At 35.3% G+C, this 22517-nt stretch overlaps 1 pseudogene across 1 annotated transcript; it reads right to left on the reverse strand.

Moving 5' to 3' along the window:
* Positions 1 to 16660: 16660 nt before the first annotated feature.
* Positions 16661 to 17803, reverse strand: LOC309798878 (THO complex subunit 7 homolog; annotated as a pseudogene). Its single transcript has one exon. The product of its transcript is annotated as a THO complex subunit 7 homolog (transcript).
* Between the last annotated feature and the right edge of the window lie 4714 nt (positions 17804 to 22517).

A 22517-nucleotide genomic window follows, 5' to 3' on the forward strand; every position in this document is an offset into this window, starting at 1 on the left:
GTAATATATTTGAAGAAATAGGAAGAAAAATGTAGGCATTGTCATTGAGCAGAAATAGGGTATCCAAAAGGCATCTTATATTCTTCCAAGAATGGAAGTAAGGAGAAAAAGTACGTTCAGGAAAAAAGGAAGACAGCTAAAAAGAAAGCATAGAAGTATGTTGGTAGCTGAAAGAGGATTAAAGTTAGTTTTAAAAAAAATTTATTTTGATGTGAAAAATGATAGCATGTGTTTTGGTCTGATCATCAGGTTCCAAGTTATAATGTGCTTGATGTGTCACTAAGATTATACTTGTAGATCATGCTTGCTATGGATCATGTTTGATTTATTTTTCCTAATGAAACAGATTAAATCTTCTGCTTAGAGTGAGAAAAAATGCTTTTTTTGCATGGTTAAGTTCAGCCTCAAAATCCCTATTGCACCCATGCTGGTTTAGAGCATGAACCAGAGCAAGATAATAAGACCTTTAAATGAAACAAAACAAAATTCCTTATACTATATATCTCAGAATCCAGAGAGATGGCAAGGAGTCAATCACATAGGGCCTTGTGGGCCACTGTAAGACTTTGGACTGTACGTTGATTAAGGTGGAATACTATTGAAGTACTGGAATTACAGGATTTAATGTATTTTAAAATTGTCACCATATATGCAGGGGAGAATAGACAGACTATAAAGGGTTAAGGATGGAAGGCAGCAGAAACAGAAATCTATTGTGATAATTCAGTGACAGATGAAGTTAGACTGGACTAGGGTTGTTGTAGTGCAAGAGATGTGTAAGAAGAGATTAGATTTGATGCATATTTTAAAGTTAAGAGAGGTGATATATTGATTCAAGTGAGATGTCAAAAAACAGAGGCATCAAGGTTGACTCCAAGATTTTAAAATTTCAGTTACTGAGGTAGAAAACTTAGAGTTTTTTTTGCAGGGGAAGGGTAAACCTAAAGTCTCTAATAGATGTCTAAAAGGAGATGTCAAGTAGCAAGTATGAGATCTGAGTTTATGAGGGAAATTTAGTTTGGAGAGACAAATTAGCAGTTAGGTTTAGTTAGCATGTTCGTGTCATTTAAGGTAATGCAGTTGGATGAGATAACCAAGGAAGTGACTGTAGGTGCAGGAGTGATGGACTCTGAGATGTGCTTCATGATGTGCCATTATTTTAGAGGCTGGAAAAATTAAGAAAAAACAAGCAAAGGAGACTAAGGGAAAGTTAACTGTGAGGAAACAAGAGTAACCAAAATAGACATATATCATAGAAGTCGAGGGATGAAAAAATTACAGATATGAGTTAGTGGAAAAAAATGGAACAATTGTTACGTTTTATAGATTAGGAAGAGAATTAAGAATTTTCCATTGGTTTTGATAATCTCAAGGTCATTGGTGACACTGAAGAGAACAGTTAATGTTAGTGTGGAGTAACCAGGATAAAAGAGTGATTGGATTGAGTTCAAGAGAGAAGACAAATTGGGAATCATGGGTATAGAAGCTACATTTAAAGAGTTTTATTTTAAAGGGAAAGCAGAAAAATGTGTTGGTAACTGGAAAGGAATGTGAGGTCACAATTTTAAAAATAGGTTTTTTTTTAAATATGAGAAATAGCATTTGTTTTGGCTGGTGCTTATATTTCAGGTCAGAAGAAAAAATTAATGATGAAAGAAAGAAAGGAACAGTAGCAGATCAGTGATGGGATCCACTGCAAAAGTGGAAGAGCTTGGCCTTGTGTGGGATTTTGAAAAGTTTATCCCTGGCAACAAGAGGAAATTCATAGGATACAAGTACGAGTCAGATCAGCTGGGAGATATGGTGGTGATCATTGGGGAATTTAACTTTCTCTTCTGACATTTTTTTCCCCGAGAGGAATATGAATAAAGTTCATCACCAGAAAGTGAGAATCATGGAGGAGGTATGGGATGCTCACCGGGAGAGCAAGATTTACTTTTACTATCTCATGTAATAGTACAGTTTTTTCTAGCTCATCAAAATCTCTGGTCCACTGATTCTGTCATCTTTTTTCATCATTCATCAGCCACCTCCATGCTTCACTTCATTTCTTAGCCCATAGCATGATAGTCTAATCACTTCCTGGAAAGTACTCTTAACTCCCTGGGCTCCTTAGACTCCACTCATGTGTGGCTGGTGGGGAGCATACATTGGTTCAGTGCAAGAACCTCCTTTATTTATGATTGTATTCATGCCGCTGAATGCTATAGGAGAACACTATAAGGCAAGGTTGCATGATTTCATTTTAATTACATAAACATAAACTTAATTGTTAATACTTATTGAACACCTATTTTTATCTAGAAAATTTGCTTGTTCATCTTCTGACTGTGATTTTTCTCTCTTCTTAAGTTACTTATGTCTCCTTCCTTTCAAAATAATGACTTTACCTCACATTTCACTAAGAAAATTGAAGCCATCCAGTGGGATGCATTCATCTTTCCATCACCAAATTTATAAATCAACCTGTAGTTGCAACCATATTTTCTTCATTTTCACTAAAACGGTGATGATGAGAAAGTGCCTCACTTTCTCAAAGCCCAAATCTTCCACATATGTGACTGATCCCATTCTTCCTTGTCTTTATAAAGACATATCTCTTCTATTTTCCATCTGTCTACTATATCATAATTCTGTTTGTTTCCATCAGCATACTACTTATTTTTTTTGTAAAATGAAACTCTCAGTGCTTCTTGTATTTAAGTTTTCACTCAATTTATTAAATCAAACAGTTAATATGCTTGTTTTTCTGAAAAGTTTCAAAGATGTAGAAAAATAAATGCAACACTTGCAATGTATCTCAGTGATTCCAAACTTATCATTATGTCTACACATAGCTCTAACATGAATTATCAGTACCATTCACTTATGCAATTCTCTTTTATTTTTGTACCAGTATTGTAACTGCACTTACTAATCAAGCAAAGCTTCACTTACCTGATCAAGGAAGGTAGCGTAGCCATTCTGGCTATGGCCAGTTGATTTTTGCCCAGAAATCGGATGTATCCCCAAGGTGATTGAAACTCAAACCGCATTAAGTATGTTGTGTCCCTTCTCAGTTTAAGTTTTGCCAGCCACTTCTATGGCACTTTCCAAATCCTTCCTATTAGTAATGGCTTCCTGTGTCATTGAAACTTAAATTTTATTTTTGAAATTCAGGATCTCTGAGTCAGCAGAATTTGTTTCCCATCTTTCAGTTTGGCACCATCCTTTGTACCATTAATAAAAAAAAAAAGTGGGCCTCCCTGGTGGCGCAGTGGTTGAGAGTCCGCCTGCCGATGCAGGGGATACGGGTTCGTGCCCCGGTCTGGGAGGATCCCATATGCCGCGGAGCGGCTGGGCCCATGAGCCATGGCCGCTGGGCCTGCGCATCCGGAGCCTGTGCTCCGCAACGGGGGAGGCCACAACAGTGAGAGGCCCGCATACCGCAAAAAAAAAAAAAAAAAAAAAAAAAAAGTGTTTGACCCTTTCTTAAATCTCCTAAACAACTTTGACTTAGTGTGTCTAGGATGTAATAACCAGATCTTTTTTTTTTTTTTTTTTTTTCTTTTTGCGGTATGCGGGCCTCTTACTGTTGTGGCCTCTCCCGTTGCGGAGCACAGGCTCCGGATGCGCAGGCCCAGCGGCCATGGCTCATGGGCCCAGCCGCTCCGCGGCATATGGGATCCTCCCAGACCGGGGCACGAACCCGTATCCCCTGCATCGGCAGGCGGACTCTCAACCACTGCGCCACCAGGGAGGCCCCAGATCTTTAGTTTTTATGCTTTCAGCTCCTGTTCTATGGTATAATCTATCAGAATCTGTAAAATAGCAATACTACAGATACGTTCTAGCATATCCTCATTTAAAAGTGTTTTCTTTTACTCCAAATATGCCTCATTTATTTCCTCCTCTTATTGTCACAAATTCTTGATAGAGCTGTTGTATAACCACTGTCTACTTCTACACCTAAGATAAGGAAGAATAATACTCCTACTTCACATTGAGGATCATTTTTATTATACTTCTAAAAAAAAAGTATACTTTTTTCTTCCAAAAAAAAAAAAAAACAGCCCATCAACTGTAATAATTTGGAAGGCAGGCAATGTGTCTAATAGAACTGTGGCTTTGGCCTATAAGGTTTGGAAAGTAAATGTTGTTATGAGGGTTAGGTATTATGCTGCATTGGATATAATGCTACCAGCAAGAAATGAGCTCAGGAAAAAAAAAACCTGCTTGTTTTCAAGAAAGGATATGAAGGAAATTAGAATTTTGAATATCTGAGACTTGCAGGGTTAGGAAATATAATAGGTTCTCTTCTATAAACAGTAAATATAAAATTGAGAAATATTTTGAGACCCAAAACCTCATTAAGATGCATCCTTAGGTCAATGACCAAATCATGAATGTAGCTATTAAGACACATGCTCAAGGGAAAACACAAATCATAAGCATGGTTTAGCTCTTTGTTAAAATCTCAGAATAGATTTTAATGTATTTTATTTATTATTGAATCACCTTTTGTAAATCCTTTTAGGTGAGTAAAATAGTTCAGAATAGGTTAAGCTAAGAGTGTAATCCAATGAAAGTCAGGTATACTGAAAATATCTAGAATTAATGTAAGGAGAAAAACATGTCTCCAAAATAACAGTTTGTATGGCTATTGGAATATTAAACTGATTAGCATCAAATTGGTAAAAAATAAAATTCAACCTTGTTTTTGAGAGATCTGTAACTTTGCAGTCACTGCTAATCTGTATCAGAAGAGCTTGTGACTATTCAATATGTAAAATGAACTTTTAGCTTCTAATTTCTATTGGAAAGAAAAAGGTAAAAAAATTCTCATCACATGTTGCCAAGGAGACTGTCAAGAGGAAACTCTTCCCAGAAGGCAAGGCTTAGACCCATGGAGAAAAATGAACTGAGGAATTCCTCCCAGCAGACAGAAGCAAAAACTAATTGAGGAACATGCTCAACTACCAAGAAGAGGGATCTCTGCAGTGTTTGTCTAGCTGAATTTTAGATATTGTTGGACCAGTGATTGATTTCTCTGTGTCTCTCATTATTCTCTTTTCAAACGGTAAAGCTTTTTGGTGGATAATATACCATTTTATGATGGATGTGTGAACTGGAGGAGTGCCATCATTTAGATATAAAGTAGAGATTATCACAAAATAATGGATTCACAGTCTGATGCTCTGATTGGATAAGACATTTAGGATGTTTTCCTTGAGGTGTGTTTTCTGTGCAGGGGAAAAGGAAATAAATATTTGTGACTAAGACATTAAACTGTGTTAATAGACTATTGTTTACAAATATTTACTTCTCCTCTCCTCTTTCCCCAGCCCCTGCAATTGGAGAAGTATATTTTTTCATTTCATATTTTTTAACTTAAAAAAATGCCCGTGAGACTTAATTTGGCCAAAAGAATATGAATAGCCATGATGTTTAGCAAACTGAAGCATTAAATGTGATTACATGGAATATCATAGCCTCTTGATTATGCTTTTTCCACAAAAAAAAAAAAAGGCATAACTGGCATAGGGGTTGCTCTTCAACCTACAACCCAGAATGAGAAAACATATGGAGCAGAGAATTAGAGAGCCTACAGTATATATATATACACACACACACACACACACACACACATATATATATATATATATATAAAACATGAGCAAGGAATGAACTTTCATTGTAAGTTTCTGAGATTTTGGCATTATATGTTTCACAGCATAAAAATGTCATGGCATCTAGCTGCCAAGCACATTTCTTAAGTTTGGGAAATTTCTTATGAGTTGAGTTCCTCTAGTCCAAGGTAGAAACCAGGTATTTACTCTCCTAGACTCCTTTGCAACAAAGGCACAGACTTGGAAACTAGTGCCTGCCATCTAAGCATGTTTACAATGAACTTCAATTCACAAAATATTAACATAAGGAAGCAGGTGCCACATGGGACCCATGTTTAGCTGAGGATGGCAATAGAGGCTTTTAGGACCAGTGATGAGAAAGAATTAGGCACCAGTGCCCAGGGTCACTGATGCCAAGAGAAGTAGAAGCAGTCACAGGAATTCTTCACTGGCACACCCCTACAGTATAGTTTGGGCATAGTATCTTTTTGTGTGGCCTTCAAGCTTGTTTTCTCTGCCTTCCAAAATGTCTGTGAGCTATCTAATAAGCCAGTAAGATATTTTACTTCTTTAACTGTGCTGTCATGTGTTCTAAGTTTCTTTCTTTCTCTTTTCCCTTCTCTCTTCTTCCCTTCCTGCTTTCCTTCTTCCCTGCTTCCCTAGCTCCTTCTTCCTTTCTTTCTTTTACATGATCTATGAATGAATCACCCTACTTCCTATGTATGGTTAAACCCTACATTAGAATTTCTCCATGGTCTGGACACACTGAACTTCTGAGAGGTTTTAGAATGCTGTATTTTTTGCAAACTCATGGTCTTTGCCAATGCTGTGTTATTTGCTAGGGCATCTTCTCATAGCTTTCTTAAGGCTATCTTTTCAACTTTTAAATTCCAACTTAAATGTGTTCCATAAGGTGTTCTATTCTGATTAATGTATAAGAATGCCACCTCCACATCCCCTTCCCCATCCAAATTCTCTCAGAGCATCCTTTCTATTTACTTTGTCCATAAAACTAAAAATTATAATTATTTTTTTGTTTATTTTCTATTTTTCAGAGTAGAATATAAGCTTCTTGACAGAAGAGGTCACCATATTTTGGTCATTGTTTTATCTCCATGTCCCATCAAAATATACATTGTGTGGTAGAAACTTAATGCAAATATTTGAATGAATGAGTGAGTAGATGGATGAGTGAGAATAGGTTAGGAGATTGAGAAGTGTGATGAAGATTCCGAATGGTCACTTTGAGGAAAGGCAGAGGAAAATAGCCAAGGATTTTTAAGCAGTGTTTAACGTCCAGCTGTGGCTGGAGAACATTAATGTGTAAAACATCTACATTTTTATGTTATTTTTTTTCTCTCAATACAATCCAGGCTGGGTGGAAAAGAAAGTGTTGAAAGGGGCTGTTGATTGACTGGAGCAAATGGGGGAATCAAAAGAGCTGGAGTCCAAATGTAGCACAATTAAGGAAGTCAGAACAGTAGAGGATACCGATTATAATCAAAGTACAGTGCATCATTACATCTTAAGTTTTCTGAGGCTGAAAAATGATAAATGATGATTATTTCCAGAATGTAGCCATGTGTATAAATAGTGAAATGAAATGTGAAATTCACTGGAGGTCAAGGAAAGGTGAGGATGGGTTTTGGATCACTCGTCTAGATTTTGAAATCAGCCAGGGTAACTTTTGCTATTCTATTTTTTAAAACTCAACTTTTCCATTACCAAATAATTTAATTTGATGCAAGTCAACAGACATTTGTTAAGCATACAAACCAGCTCTAGTTAGGCCTGTGTGAATAAGGAAAGGTACCCTTTCCTCTGCGCAAAGAAAACCCTAAACCTGAGCGCACAGTTTGGGAAACATAGCATGGATTGTATTATAGGTCCCACTGCTTCTTTAGACATAGTACTGTCAACAGAAAAAAAAAAAAAAAGCACAACATGAGAGTTGTGAGTTAAGTTTTATTTGGAGCAAAATGGGGACTACAGTCCAAGAGATGACATCTCAGATAGCTCTGGGGAAGTTCTCCGAAGAGATGGGGGGCTGGTCAGTGTTATATATGATTTTAATGAAGGGGGATACCTGCAGTTGAGCACACATTTTGGCAGAGGCTTTCTGCTAATCATGAGGAGCAGATGTCACCTTCAATGATTTTAGTGCTTTTCTAGATATGAGAAGATGCAAGAATTTGGAGTCATAAAATCTTCTCCTGAAAATATCTAACTATGTGAAGGCTTTTTCTGCCAGTTTTTCCCAGAGCACAGAGTGCCTCATTCCTGATCTCCACCCTGAACTTCTTTCACGGTGTGTTGAAGGTCCATGGCCGCAGTGGCTAGTGACTTGATCCTTGTAGAGGCAGATGGCAAGTGCCAATTTTTAGTTGGCAATACTTTTGTGCTTGGTACATTTTGTACAAACATATGTTGTGGCCCAAAAGACACTCTATGACAGAAATTGTCAGAGGAGAGGAAAGGAAAGGCAAAGAATATTGCTGAGTCCCTAACAGATACCGGCCATTGTGCTAAGGGTTTTAAACATGTTATCTCTTTTAATTCTCACCACAGTGTCACCGGGTTGACATGTGTTGTAACAAAATAGCTTCAATCGAGGAGGTCAACAGAAGACCCAGACCATCAATCTCAGTCCCACGATAGTAAGCAAAGAATAGCAAATTACCACTTTAAGCTTAAGCACAAAGCAAAGTTTATTTAAGCATAGGTACACTCTCAGAGAGGGAGAGTGGGCTGTTTCTGCTAATTGAAAGCAGCATTCCTATACAGGCTTAAGGGCACTTTTAAGGAACATTTTGCAGGGTGGTGGGGGTGAGTGACAGAGGATCATTATTTGATTGACAGTAGCAAAATATGTAACAAATTTACTGCTACGCATGCTCTCACCCTTGAATTGGTAAGAAATGCCCATGGGACATGGGGGTGGGGTGGTGGTGCAAAACCACATGTAGATTTTGCTATAATGATGGTATAATGAGTTTGGGTTTACAGTAGGTTATACCCCTGTCTGGTCAGGGCATGCGCAGCCCGGGGAATTTCCCTCGTGTTACTGTGCCCCTCTTTATCAGGATAAGCTGCCCACCACACGACCATAGTTTTACCCGTCTGGGTGGTGTCAAGGAAGAGTCCCCAGATGGCTAGGTGTGTGACTTGATTTCGTCTTGGTTTTCTCACCACTGTCACCTCTTTGCTGCTAATGTCTGACTAACTACCTAACACAATAATATATAGTCAGAAGTTATCTCAATGTTCCAAGTAAGGTAATTAAGTTTCAATAAGGTAAGTAGCCTGTCCAAGTTTAAACAGCTTTATTAAGTGGTAGAACTGTAGTATGAGCCTTTTCAGTTAGTTTTTTCCAGTTCAGCAGTCGAACGCCAAAGTACATGGCTTAGAGCCATACATTTTAATTTTTCCTCATAATTCTGTAGGCTGTCTGGACAATTCTTTCAGTCTGAATCCCTTTGATTAGAAAGAGACTGAATAGTCTAGGAGACTCAGTCACATATTTGGGATAGATGGAGTGTCTAGGAAGGCTTGGGACCTCTCTCCATATTGTTTTTCATCATTCAGGAAGTTAGGCTTAGCTTGTTCACATGGTGGAGGGTTTTTAACACCAAGAGATGACAACCACCCAGTACTCAACACTTTTGAAGACTCTAGATTGTATTTTCTAATGTTCCATTGAGTGAAGTATGTCATATGGCTAAGTCCATATGTAGAGCATTTCTCCATTTATTAATACGAGGAGAGGAAAAGTCACATTGCCAAGGGACATGCATGTGGGGAAAGCAGGAATTTGTGGGCATTTTGCAACCTACTATATGAACCTAATTTCAAACTCATGCTCTTTCTGAAACAGGAGGAAAGGGAGCAGGGCACAAGCTTTAAAAGAATGACATAGCCATAGGACATGACAAAGACTGGTTAGAACCAACTGGGTCCAAGATGCAGGAAGATTTGACTTGCAGTAGACATTGAGCCTCATTATACGCTCATTGTAGTACATTAACATGCTAAGTGACATACCCACCAGCACCATGACAGTTCTGAGGCCAACCATCAGAGGTCAAAAAGTGGCCAATGGCCCAATTCCTGGAAATCCCTGCCCTTTCCCCAAGATAATTGGAATAATCCTTCCACTCATTAGCCTATGAAATTACCCAGCTCATAAAAACTAACCACACCATATTTCGAGGCTCTCTTGCCTTCTGAGATGGCCCACACCCTGTGGAGTGTGTTTCTCTCTAAATAATTCAATTTCTTACCTATCACTTTGTCTCTCTCTGAATTCTTTCTGTGACGAGACATCAAGAACCTCAAATTCACCAGATACATTTCTACTATATCACATTGTTCACTGACTGTTATTAATTCTAAATGAAGACAACATTGTCCAAGCCCTTGTGGAACTGTGAAAATAAAAGGAAACATATTTATTTAGAACCTGTATTATACACTTAGCACCATCTTAGGAATTTCTCATTATGTCATAATCATACTAAGGAGCTAGTAATCTGGGGAATAATGTTTCTCTTCAAGCAGTCTAGAAGTTATTAAACAGTTTACAGTTTGTTTTAGAAATTCAAATTAAATAAATGAATGAAATAAATGACTGTAGAGATATCATAGACCTGTAACTTTGATCAAAAATATTTTAAGTCATCTTTCTGGATGATAGGATTTTCCTCCCAAAGATTCTATTACATAATAAAATAGAGTTAATTTCAGGCTATAAAATATGGCTACCATTTTAACCATAAAATATTTTGAGAAAAAATATATACATATGCATGTATAATACATAGCATTTGGTCAATTACCTATAGACAAATTGGATTTATATGGATGGGTGGCTACCATGATAATTTCAAAAATTCTTTCAGGATGGTCTTGATAGGTCTTTTAAATACAATCAATTTGACTTAATTATTGTTACCATTAGCCCTGTTTATACCAAGTGTTAATCACTGAGTTAGATGCCTTCCACAGATTTTCTATTTTAATCCTCACAATAACATGAAGAGTAATATTATTACTCTTACTTCTTGTATAAGAAAATCTCTGAGGAAGAGGGATTTTAAGTAAATTGCCCACAGTCCTATTAGTTAGCCAAATGGTAGAGCTAAAATTTTAGTCAAGTAGTTTTATTCCAGAGTTTGAACATTTAACTAATAAATTTTTCCTGCTTCAGTTTATATCGACTATTTTTATGATTAATTAATTAATAGTCACATCAACCACATCAACAGCCACTAAACCTTTAGGACAGCCCAAGTTCTTTGCTGATATACTATCATGGCCAAGAATAAAGACAACCACATCAAAGAGATTACTGTTGCTCTTTCTACTCCATTTATAAAGGAAAATTCAGAAATACACTGTGGTGCATTCTTTAAACTCTCTCAAATATTCTTCTTCTTCTTTGGGGAGATGTTTAAATACTTTTCATCTGAATACAAATTAGGTTTGACTAATAAGATGCACTTGTGTGAGGTCTGGAAGGTGACAGTTAAGGCAGAACCCTTCTTCCTGAGGTACTTGGCTGTTTGAAACAAAGTTTGAAAGCGTGCTGATGTCTGGCACCGGCCTTCCTTCATTCACTACCTCATGTGCAGGTTGAATCTGTGGATGCTCCATCAGATGCATGAATCCATAAACTGCAGCTTTGGTTGCCTCTTCCCCTACTTCCTGTGCTTGAGAAGTAGTTGTGATAGTGAGTAGAGTGTGTAGCAGCAGCTTCTTGCTTCTTGACTTTCTCAAGTGGTCATTTCAGAGATGACAACTCCCATGATGATAAAGGAACTGCAGTAAATGTACATGAAAAGCAAAATTCCAAACTAAATATATAGAGTGATCTCATTGGTAGAAAAATATCTATCATGTATGCAGATATGTGAGAATTCATTCTTCAGAATATTGAAATGTAAATCACTCAGAATATTTCTTTGAGAATTAATTATTCTATTTGGATATCCAGTATTATATACTATTTTGGATTTTTTTCCAGCTGTCAGATATATTACAATTTGAAATGTTATTACATAGTTACTGTGTGATGATTGTATCACATTTTAGACTATAGTTTGCTCTATAATCTGTGGTTTACTTCTTTATTTTCATAATATTTGTGTCTGATTGGAATGGATCAACTAATATTTCCACGAGGAATCTGTTTACTTTGGTTATTTTATCATATTATATGCAGAAGATTAGTGTTAGAGAAACTGTCCAATCCAATTTTACAGGTGATTAAACTGAGGTGGAGAGTATAAGGGACTTTGTCTGGTAAACACATTTATTTAGTGTTAAATTGGGAACTAGGAGCTCTGACTGGAACAGCTGAGTTCAACATTCTTTATACTATTCCACACTGCTAAAAACAAGGAGAAAATTACAGAGGAAATAAAGGAAACAGTAAATGAGATTAAGAACAATAGCTGTTAATTAGGACACATTCCAGGATGTCTCAGGTACATTTCTTTTCCAAAATATGTACATGTAACACAGCATGTTCCAAGATGACTGAATTTGAATCTCTGGGGTTTGAGATGTCTAGGTGACACAGATGTGCATGGCCACTTAAGAACTACTGGGCTAGAGGAGATGTTGTGTGGTAAAGGTCAATATATAAAAATCACTCCTGAAATGTTCTGTTTAAACTCCATTCTAGAGCCTTATCTTTATTACTGGGCACAACATAAGACACCACTGACCAGATTCCTTCTTGAAATTCTTCCCTCTCTCGGTTTCTCAGACTTTGTTCTGTTTCTATTTCTTGACTGCTTTCTTTGAGTCTCTTCTGTGGATTCCCTTTCCTCTGATTGCCTTTTTTTGCTTTTTTTTTTGTTTGTTTTTTACTTTATAAACAACAGAAATTTATTTCTCATGGTTCTGGAGCCTGAAAGACTGGGCCCAGGTGCAGGTGGTCAGGTGAGGGGTCTCTTCCGGGTCCCAGACTCCTTGCGTCCTCACATGCAAAAGGGGCAAAGGAGCTGTGAAGAGGCTTTCTTTTTCTTTGCACAGATTTAATAATTAATTAATTAATTTTTGTATTTCTTTTTTAATATCTATTTTTAATTGAAGTATAGTTGATTTACAATGTTGTGTTAGTGTCAGGTGTTCAGCACAGTGATTCAGATACATATATATGAATGTGTGTGTGTGTGTGTGTATATATATATATATATATATATATATATATATATATATATTTGTTGGTTATCTATTTTACAGATAGTAGAGTGTATATGTTAATTCCAACCTCCTAATTTATCCCTCCCCCACTGCTTTTCCATTTGGTAACCATAAGTTTGTTTTCTATGTCTGTGGGTATATTTCTGTTTTGTAAATAAGTTCATTTACATCTCTTTTTAAATTTTATTTTAGATTCCACATATAAGTGATATCATGTGATATTTATCTTTCTCTGTCTTGTTTGCCATTTGCAACAACATGGATGGACCTAGAGATTACCATACTAAGTGAAGTAAGCCAGATGGAGAAAGACAAATATCATATGATAGTGTTTATACATGGAATCAAAAAAAATGTACACCTCTGATTGCCTTTTAAATGTAGGTGTCCTCCACTACAATGAGAGCAGTGGTTCTCAACCTGGACAGTTTGGCAATGTCGGGACAGAGCATTCAATGTCACGCCTGGGGATACACTACTAGCATCCAGTTAGTAGAGACTGAGGTTGCTACTAAACACCCTACAATGCCCAGGACAGCCCCACAACAAGGGACTCTCTGCCCCTAAATGTCAATAGTGACAAAGGTGGGACACCTTGAATTAGAAGAAGAATATAATGTTTTTGTGCTTAGGATCACTTTTGACAAGTACAAAGTAGGTAAGAAAGGCAAGCATCTGTGTGTGAAATGACCTTCAAATGTCTTTTTCTTTTAATTAATAGACCAATAAATATAAATGCTTTAACCATTGTAGACCACACTTGAGGACAGGAACTGCTTCTTATTCATCTTCATATCCACAAAACATAGGATAGTAAGTAGTTTGTTCTGTTCAATTTTTAAAATCATCTGAGGACATGGAAATTGGGGGAGTTAAATCACCAAAATGACCATCATGTTATTATATGTCTTAATCTAAAAGGTAAACAATAAAAGGAACTAGTATCAACTTCACGTTTTTCAAATGTTAATAGTGGACAGTAAATTCACTGAAAGAAGCAGGCTAAATATTTGTAAAATAAGCATTTATAAAGGAACAAATCACATCACATCTTCCAGACATACAAGCTCTGATCTTTGGTTCCCTGTCCCATGCTCAGGAGGAGGAGCAAAGTAGAGAATGCCCTTAGTAATAAGCACTTTCAAGTATACTTCAACCTTGGGCTTTCACATCATGTAGGAGGAGAAAAGGATATATTCTTGTGAACTTTGTGTTCAATGATGGATACATGGTGATTAAATTATGATTGACCTGAATTCAGTACTACTGTTTATCATGCTCTATGGTAAGAGAAGAGAGCTCTTTTAATTGAAATGGATTTTATTTCAATTTCATAATGCCTAACATAGAATGAGAGGGATGAGAACAGTGAGAAGAAATGCCATTTCTCATTATCTCAGTGATTTACCAGCTGGTAATGTTTTATTTTACTAAATTAGATACTTTATTAAATAGATAAGAAAAACCAAAGAAAAAGGAACACAAAAATTATAGAATTATATACAATGCTTATTATTTCTGTTAAATGTGTTGATTTGGTTTTATACATTAAAAAAAAAGACAATGCTTGGAATGTTCTAAAATCTAAAAGGCCTTATCTCATGCTTAGCTAATTATTTTGACAGGTGTCTAACTGATGTGTGCTTTTCCATGCAAATGAGTTTGTGGAAAACAAGATGACTGCCATCTACATAAACACACCATAACTAATTCTTATCTTCACAGAGAGATTAAGTAGTGAAAGTTAGCAATTAGAATTCAGTGACAATTTTTCCTCTGCGATTGATTAGTGTACAGAATGTTCATCTAGTAGAAGGAATCTAAACAGTTCCACCAATTATTTCCTTTTTGAACCTCAGACTAATCTGTCTTCTATATGTGTGTAAGCCTGTTATTTATTTCCCCTCTCTGGAGCATCTACTCTTTTTGACACATTCTCCTCCAAGTAAAATGTCCAATTTGATTCTCTCTTCCTTATGATCCGTTCTTCTTTTCCTTCTTCATTGGTTTGGTTTTAATTGTTCTTATATATCACTAGCTGTGAGTGTTGCCAAAGCCTCAGTCCTGGTTCTAAATTTATATCAGAGATACCATCATTCCCCAAGCTAACTTGTCTTAAAATCTTGATATGTCATTGAATTTTCTTTTTTACATATTCAAATGGTTGTTTACTTTTAGTAATGTTTTTGTTTCCTTCCCTTTTTATCCTTCTGCAGCTACCCTGTTATATATACTCATACATTTGTGCCAAGGATTCTGAATTTTCATTTGTTTTCCTTTTTATGTCTATGCCTTTTTGAATCAATTTTATTCATCACCTCAAGCAAATTTTTCAGCAACCTGACTACTTTCGTCAATTACCTCTTCACTCAAAACCATCAGTTGATCCCATTTTACTCTGAATCAAATCCTGCCTACTTGAGGAAGTTGATATTATCCATAACCCTCCTAATTCATCAATCTTATTTGTTCCTTGATGGTTCCCAACATGTTTTTCAAAATTTATTCACCAAATTTGTGCCTTTTCACCTCATTCAGGTTTTCCTAGGCTTGGAATAGCCTTCTTTGTTCATTTAATTTAACTAATTATAATCTGTCTTTCAGGGTCCATCTTAGGTCACACTTTATCTCTACATGCAAGTTCTATGATATATTCTCCCTTGGAACACAGAGGATCAGTTATTCGTATGACATTTTTCAGATACTTTACAGAGTATGATATAAACTTTTAGGTTTTGGGCTTCGCTATAGTGATAACTTTTGAATATATATATATATATATATATATATATATATATATACACACATATATATAGTTTCTGTTTGTGTAAAGATTTATTGCATCTACTTACAACATGATTTATGGAGCTTAATTTTAACAATGCTTATGTGAATTAGGGAAGCAGTATAGAAAAAAATATATAATTATAGCGAAAAACTAGTTTGTTTTTGTGATAATTAATTTTATGTGTCAACTAGACTGGCCTGTGGACTGTCCAGATATTTGATCAATCAGTATTTTGGGTGTGTCTGTGAGGGTGTTTTTGGATAAGATTAACATTTAAATCAGTGGATTGAGTAAAGCAGCTTTTCCTCCCTAATGTGAGTAGGCCAATACAAGCAGCTCGCCTGGTTCTCAGGGTTTTGGACTTGAACTGGACCTGGCTCTCCTGGGTCTCCAGTTTGCAGACTCACCCTGTAGATCTTGGGATTTGCCTTCATCCATAATTGCATAAGCCAATCTATCTACCTATCTATCGTTTTTATCTTATTAGTTCTGTTTCTCTGGAGAATGCTGGCTAATATAGATTCAGCTTGCCTATCTGCCTCACATGGCTAGTTCCTAATCTATGAATGGAGTAAGACGAAAATGAAAAAGACAGGACCCTGGACCTAGACATGGGGGCAGAATAAGCTCTAGGAAGACCAAAGTAGCAGCAAATCCTAACCTCGTTTTGTCACTTATTGGCTGTGGGACCCTGAGTGAATCATTTGGATCTCTGAGGTTTTCATATGCAAAATAATGATTCATCTGCCTTCTGAGCTCAGATTGTTTTCGTGTTATAAAAGTATATTAATATGAAAACACTTTGGTGACTGTTAAATATTAACAAATAAGTATGATTGGTATTACTATTTTTTTTGATTCAGACCTGCCTTAATTTTTTAAAAAGATCATGAAATCCTTTTTGCAAGACTCTTGAAAATGACTCCTACAGAACAAAACGATAGAGAGAAAACATTTCAACAAAACATTTAACAACCACATTGCTCAAGTATTAAGGACAGAAATCTAGAAAGTAATGCATATTGATTTACTTTGCATCTGTAATTACCTCTGATATCAGTGATTCTTAATATCATGGAACCTCTCCCACAATAAACATACACCACAAACATTTTGTACATAATTTCACAAGTTCACAGCCCCCCTGAGAGCCTATTCATGGACTTCATTTTCAAAAGTGGTAACGATTTCCAGAAATTGACTCATTCTCTCATGTACATCCTCGAAATGCCACCTTTTTACTATCTTCCACTTATTTTGTGAGCAAATCAATGTTACCAGTTAAAAACTACCTAGAATACCAATGAGCACTAACATATCTGGCTTGAAAACACTTCATTAAACATTTTTGGGTGTTGCTTCCTATCTTTTAGGTATAAAAAAGGCATTTCAATAAAAACAAATATATAATGAAGTCATCTACCTTTGTGTGAAGAAATATGAATGAACTGTGCATTAATATTTAAAAACAACATAGTTCACTGCCAAAACTTTAAATGTCTCAAGAGCACAACAAATTCTGAACACACTAAGATCATGTTGCTACTTCAATATTCTTGGGAATGGTGAGTGATTAGTTGGTCTATGGCTTAGGATCAGTTTCCATGCTTGTTTCTTGAGCTTCTTCTACCTCTGAGAGCTTTTCATCATTTTCCAGTATTTGCTGAAATTCATGGATGGTACTGAGAAGAACGTGAAACTGTTTCCTTCTCAATTCTAGCTTATCTTCAACACTTTCTTTAATATGTGAAATATGCTCTAATTCTTTACCCAGAACCTCTAGTTCCTTTAATGTCTCACACCTGTCTGGATGACGCTGGATCACTTTTGCCAATGCAACATATTCTTGGCGATTTTTTTGTATTTGTTTTGCTTGAAGAATTTGCTTTTTGCACTCAGCAATTTTTTCATGTGCTCCATCAATGCTACATTCTAGTTCTTTGTAAATTTTTTCAAAATCTTCCATTTCTCTGAGATTCATATCATATACCAGCAAAGTTTTGCCCATTGAAAATTCACATTGGGACACTGTGCTCAGCATATGTTGGTACTGGCTTTATCCCTCTTCCTGGGATCCAGAGTTGCACCATTTAATGAAGCTTTTCACTTGCAGATTAATTCTCTGTTCATCTCCAGCGCCATCTCCATCAATTAGGAGACGCTTCCATATGACTTTGTTGTCAGTCACGGCTCCCATGGCGTGCGTGGAGGCAGTTATTACTATTTTTAATGAAGACGTTTTACCTATTACATTATTTGAAAAGGCTCAAATTGTCAAACCTGCCATTGGCATGTCAGAATTCTGACAAAAGCACAGAAATACCTTGTTCCTATTTATCATGGCTACCACAGGAGAAGGTGGAAAGATATCTCAAAGCCAAACTTTCTAGTAGCTAGATGGATTAACATAGTATCTTAAATAACACTAGGCAAAATTTGAACTATGCTAGTATATGTTACATGTGAGGAAACATGTCAGCCGACCAATTTATTTTAGGTTAAAATTCTCATTGGAACCATAATTTAAACTAAAGCTTGGTACATAGAGGGAAAAAAAGAACACACACACAAAGCATAGTACTGTGAGTGTGTTTTTCTTACAACAAAATCAAAAAGTACTAATGCAAGCTAGTTTTAGTGTAATAATTACATGCACCAGATAATTTAAAGTATTCACAAAGTAACATATGGCTTAGCTGTTCAGCTGCAGTGAAAATGTGGATTTTTAAGAATAAAAAATAGTTTGAAAAGCAGCAGGCAATAGTAGTCTCGAATCCCCTGTATACCCATAAAGTGGAGAAACCATCTGCACTGTTTGCAAGCTGATGACCTTGGATTAATTCTAGCAATGTCATTACCCAATTAGTTGAGGAAGGAAAGATACTTGGGAATTACAATTACAGATCCATTAAAATTGTGCAGTGCTTTTATTCTCAATATTTATTAAATCACATCTGTCTGCTAATCATTATATGATGATTTTTTTTCACCTAAAGAGACTCAGTTTGACAGGTAAAACAGTGAGCTGGTCATGAATAGGATAATTATAATACTTGAGCATACTTCAAGTATTCTGAAGTATGTTCTGAAAAAATAAAGTATTGATATCTCCTTTTTAATCTCATGACTTCTTAGATGGTACTGCTTCTATTTGTTTGAATAATCTCCTCAGTGATAATGAACTATTCTTAACCAAAGAATAAATATACACATACATGCCAAATTATGTTGTAATTTCATGTTTTCCTGTTCTACTTGTTCTTATTTTACAGAGACCCTGCTGTGTCTCTAGGGGTCATGTTAAAGAAACCAGTAATTCTTGGACAATAGACACATTTTAATTTTTGTTTGTTGTTATTTTGTTCAAATGGAAAGTTTAAGTTTTGTAGTGGTCTTAAAACAGAAATTTTCTATGGAGCTATCTTATCATTTAACCTGAGAAAGCTTTTGACAAGCATGTAATTTGCACAGGAAATCTTACATGTAGAAGAAAATATATATTTGTAACATTCATGTACACAATGTAGATAAATATAAAATTAAGACTATGTACAAATGCAAAGCAATGTTAACTATACTTTGATTAGAAAGACAATACTAAAATTAAACTGTATAAAAAAATCTCGTGATTTAATATTATACAAGAAAAGTCGCATGACAATTGTCTTAGGCTGTATTTATGATATTGATAGGAACATTTTCTCTTCATGTTATACCATTGTTAGAAGAGATAAATGATTAGCAGTCATTTTTTAATGCTTATATTTGTCTCTACTCTGTGATTACCTTCAGTTGAAGAGCAAGAGTGGCTTTTAAACACAAGTATTCATTAATTTATTCATTCAAAATGTATTAGTGCATGCCTGTGTCATTGCAGTCACAGGTCTACACATTGTAGATAGAGCTGAGAACAACACAGAAGAGAACAAGCAAAGAAGGAGAACCAAGAAAGACTGGTATTCCAGAAGAAATATGAAGAAATATTTTAGGGAAGAGGAAATGATAAACTTATCAAGTGGTGATGATAGGCTTGGTAAAATGAGCACTGAGGACTGACTCTGGGACTTATCACAGAGAAGGTTATTGGTGACCTTGACAACAAAGATGTTAGGGGAATAGTGGTGGTGAGTAATGACTAGAGAAAATTCAAGAGAGAATTGAAGATCAGGAAGTAGAAACAATCAGTATTGACAACTCTTTTGAAGATTTTATTGTGAGGAGAGTGTCTTGGTTTGTTCTGGCTGCTATAACAAAGCACCATAGATATTAGGTGGCTTATAAACAACATAAATCTATTTTACAGTTTTGGAGGCTGGAAGTCTGAAATCAGTGTGCTAACATGGTCAAATTCTGGTAAGAGTTCTTTTCTTAGCTGCAGACTACTGAATTTTTGTTGTACCATATGACAGAAAGAGGCAAGAGAGCTTTCCGGTCTCTTTTTATAAGGACACTAATCCCATCATAAGGACCTCATGACTTAATCACCCCAAAGGCCCCACTTCCTAGTACCATCACACTGGGGATTAGACTTCAACATATGAATTTGGGGGTACACAAACATTCAGTCCATAACAGTGAGAAAGGAAAGAAAAGTCAGTATTGGCAGAAGGACATGAGATCAGGGAAGAGCTGGTTGGTTGGTTTTAAGATGGGAGATGTTAAAGCATGATTTATTTTTAAGCTATGATCCAGATGTGAAGGCAAAGACAATGATAAAGTAGATAACCCCAAATTGTAGGAACAATGTCTTTGCATTTGTTCTTAGGATCAAATTCATACATGGGGGTGATTGCTGATTACATCTGGAGCATAGGTAGAATATGTGGGCACAAATATAGGTTCATTGACTAATTTAGTGTTTGGCATAAGGTGGAAAATATCTGATCGCATTTTTTTTCTTTTTCAGTGAAATAAAAATAATGGTATCATCTGATAGTGAATGAAGTGAATGAATAAGTGATTGAATATATACTAAATAAGGGATGGGTGTCAAAAATTCAATAAATTCAGAAAATACAAATTAAACTTCTATAATATGAAATATATATAAAGTGCTAATAAACACAAAGCAAGAATATTATTGATTGAATTAAAATGTAAGGCTTCTATAAACATAATAGACTTCCTTTATGTAGAATTCAAATCAATTGAAAGTTCAAATGACTAGTTTATTAGTCTATGAAAGGCAATGATAATCACAATGTTCACAATGCTGATTGAGTCTGACATATTGCAAGATTCTCAAGAGCTTTCTAAGTCAATAAGGATAGTTCTGTACAACTTAACTGTTGTGTATTTTATTACATTTTAAAATTTGTTAAATCCAGGACTATAGATTCTCTGCTATTCTAAGCTGCAGAAAGTTCCCTCGGGAAGAGTTACTATTCAAAAATAAGGCTTGATCACTCCTGTTAATTTTTAGTTATCTCCCAGGAGATGGTGAATCTCAAACAAGTCAAGGACTTCAGTTTTAAACTTCTGAATCACTTAATTTACATTTTAAATATGAATCACATTAAAAAATATGTTATCCTTTGAAAAAAGAAAATTTTTGTTGATTAAAAAAAATAGAAATAGGGAACAAAGGAAGAAAAAAATACCCTGAGCCCTCACAAAAAGATAATTTTATTAACATATTGGTATAATGGTAATGTTGGAATGTATTGCCTATGTATGGCTTATATTACACCTATGATTAACTTGTATTCAATTAACATAGTGGTTGGTAGGACTTTGTAATTCTTGGAATGTTCCACCTATTAATGATCCCTAAGAAGTTTATCTCAGCTATCTTAACTTTTCCACTCCAAATAAACAAAGATCCTCTTGACAGTGGCCTTACTGTCAAGACATAAACCTTTGAGCATATAGCAGGTACGTGATTTACAGCAAAATGATCATTAAATAAGAAAACAAAAATAGAAAAGCATAACCAAAAATTAGTTCCATATGATTTTATAAGAGATTATAATGCTTATGTTACATAGAATCTTTTTAATTAGAATATGGTATAGTGGAATAAATACCAAACTGCATTTCAATATTGACTCTGCCACTAACTAATTCTGTGACCTTGAGTGAATCATTTAATCTCTCAAAATAAGTTCCATCATATCAAAAAATAATGTGCATGCAGATAATAAATGAAATCTTGTGTCATGTATAACTGTCTGACACATATTTGTTCCTTTGATTTTTTTCATTGAGGTTAAATTTACATGTAATTAAATGGATAAGCCTACAATATACAACTCAAGTTTTGATAAATCTGTATAAAACTATAGCCACCACCCAAATTAAGCATAGACTTTTCCCATTATTCCAGGAATTTTCCTTATGTGTTTTTCTAGCCAATACCCACCAACATATGTAAATATTATTTTTATTTAATTTCTATCTCTGTAGATTGTTTATCTGTTTTTGCTTCATGTATGTCAAGATTCTGTTACTAGATGACGCTTATTTATGATAGTTTTGTACCTTTGATGAATTGACCCTTTATTCATATTAGTGTCCCACTTCATCCCCAATAACATTCCCCAGTTTAAATTCTGGTTTGCTTCCTATTACTCTAAGCACTTTTGCTTTCTTTTGATTAATGTTTGCATGGTATATATCTTTTTATCCTTTACTTTTAATCAACTGTGTCCTATTTAAAGCAAATAACTTATAGACAATAAATCTACCTTTTTCAATTCATTCTAACTCCTCCATTTGTTTGGTTCATTCAAATTTATTATAATTCCTTTTGTGGTTGCATTTAGCTCTACCATTTTATATTTCTTTTTTCTACACTTGTTCTGTTTTCTGTTCCTCCTTTTCTCCCTTTTATGTGGTAATCAAATATTATTATTTTTGGTTCATGTAAATCTCTCTATTGCCTTTTATTTCTAGTTTTTGTATGTTTAATG

The sequence above is a fragment of the Mesoplodon mirus genome (genome assembly GCF_964341445.2).
Source record: "Mesoplodon mirus genome assembly, chromosome: 2".
NCBI classification, from domain to species: domain Eukaryota; kingdom Metazoa; phylum Chordata; class Mammalia; order Artiodactyla; family Ziphiidae; genus Mesoplodon; species Mesoplodon mirus.